This window comes from Octopus bimaculoides, chromosome 7 (genome assembly GCF_001194135.2).
Source record: "Octopus bimaculoides isolate UCB-OBI-ISO-001 chromosome 7, ASM119413v2, whole genome shotgun sequence".
NCBI lineage: Eukaryota > Metazoa > Mollusca > Cephalopoda > Octopoda > Octopodidae > Octopus > Octopus bimaculoides.
The window spans coordinates 5,441,463-5,443,635 of record NC_068987.1 but is presented as its reverse complement, the minus strand read 5'-3'; the positions used below and the strand labels follow the sequence as shown (position 1 = coordinate 5,443,635).

At 36.6% G+C, this 2,173-nt stretch overlaps 1 protein-coding gene across 1 annotated transcript in view; it reads left to right on the top strand.

Moving 5' to 3' along the window:
- Nucleotides 1–2,173, top strand: part of LOC106883202 (uncharacterized) — a 131,310-nt gene that overhangs the window by 117,056 nt on the left and 12,081 nt on the right. The window lies entirely within an intron of this gene.

The window sequence follows — 2,173 nt, the reverse complement described above, 5'->3', positions numbered from 1 at the left end:
ATATATATATGCAAACGAGCAGCTTAACATAGGAATTCAGAGAATCGTCCGGCTATCAGAGTTAGCTCCTCTGACAGACTCGGCTATCAGTTCACTCAATTACAGAGAATCGATTACAGAGAAGTGTAATGTACTCGTAGAGTATCCATGTAATCGAAAATCCATAAAATTATTCTATGAGGAGCATATAGAAATATACATTCAGGAGACATGGCAGAGGAAAATATACTTATTTAACCACGTGACTTCCATGGGATTACAGCAGTTTCGCAACCTTCTTCATGTAGTATTAATTTCAGAATGCAAAATATTAAGCGAACATGTTTGTATTAATATTCACTAATATGTATGCTCGGCATTATATATAATTGTAAATTCACAAATTAAAGCAAATAAAGAAAGCTAACTCGGCAGATTACCAGATTATCATGCTTACATTAACCATTCAACTCTAAATATACACGCAAAATTCACTCTTATTATATGCAATGCATGGAATGCCGGAACGGGACAAAATTGTACTGATTTGGTTAGTAAAAGATAAGCATTCTAGTCAGTAGGGATCAATGACCTTGCCGGAATTGAACAAAATTACTTTGATTTGGTCAGTAAAAAGTAATTATTTTAATCAACTGGGATCAGTGGCTTTAGTCATCCGATCGAAACGGTAGGCCTTTCGGCACATTCGTCATACAAAAGAGTTCATTTTATTCTGATAAGACACTTTGTATTTTTTTCCTTTCGAAGAATAGGAATATCTCTCCGCGACACATCTATATGTAGTTTTTCTATCATTGTGTGTAAGCCACTTAAGCGCTCTCGGGGTTAGTGAGTTGAGCAGAATGCAAATGAGTTGTGAGAATCCAGAGAATCGTGTGGCTATCGTAAGCTCCTCTTAAGGATTCGTGTGTAAACTAAGGTTGTTTAGTGAATGCCAGCTTCATACTAACATTCTAAATTTCTTTAGAGATAATTTGCGTTGACAAATGGAGAAATGTCTTTTATCAATATTCATAAATAGATTTGGTGATACAAACAGGAAAATAGAACTCAAGACACGAGTAGAGAGATAGGATAGATAGATAGATAGAGAGAGAGAGGGAGTAAATAGATAAATAGATAGAGGGCGAGAGAGAGAGAGGGGTAAGTAGGGAGAGAGAGTTAACTAGAGAGAGAGAAGTAAATATATAGGTAAACAGATAGATAGAGAGATAGATAGATAGAGAGAGAGAGAGAGAGAGAGAGAGAGAGAGAGAGAGAGAGAGAGAGAGAGAGAGAGAGAGAGAGAGGTAGATAAACAGAAGACAGACAGACAGATAGAGAGAGAGAGTGAGAGAGAGAGAGAGAGAGAGAGATACATACATATTATTAACCAACTGTTGTTTCGATAAGTACAATGCACTAAATTCTCGGCCCTTGCATCATTTTTATTTTTTTTATTATCTGCCGATAAATAATAAAAAAAAAAGAAAATATATTCATAAATACATTTGAATGTCTAAATGGCTTAGGTTTTTCTATCTATAAGCATCAATATATTGTGTGCACGCTTATTCATATTGAATTTTGCTGTTCCCACCGTTATTGTATTATTGTGCTGCATACTTGCCTTATAATGTACAGATAACAATAACCAATTTGTGGAACTTATCGAATGAATTATAGAAAAGAAGAGTGTTCTAGTGGTTATGGTGTTGCATTCACAATCGCATGGTTGAGATTTCGATTCTCAGAACGGGCGATTTAATTGTGTTCTTGAGCAAAACATTTCATGTTGCACCAGATCATTCGGAGTTTCTTAACCCTAGATTTTACTCAAAATCCCACAATTCCTTGCTTCGATATGAGATGGTTCTTATGCATTATTGATTGCGTCTAATTCTTTTCTACTTTAGGCACAAGGCCCGATTTTTTTTTTTTTTTTGCAGCGGGTTGTGGGGGAAGTCAGTCAATTAGATAGACCCCAGTACGCAACTGTTACTTAATTTATCGACCTCGAAATGATGAAAGGTAAAGTCGACCTCGGCGGAATTTGAACTCGAACATAAAGACAGACGAAATTACCGCTAAACATTTCGCCCGGCGTGCTAACGATTCTTTTCTACTCTAGGGACAAGGCCCGAAATTTGGGTGGAGGGGACAGTCAATTCGATAGACCCCAGTACGCAACTAG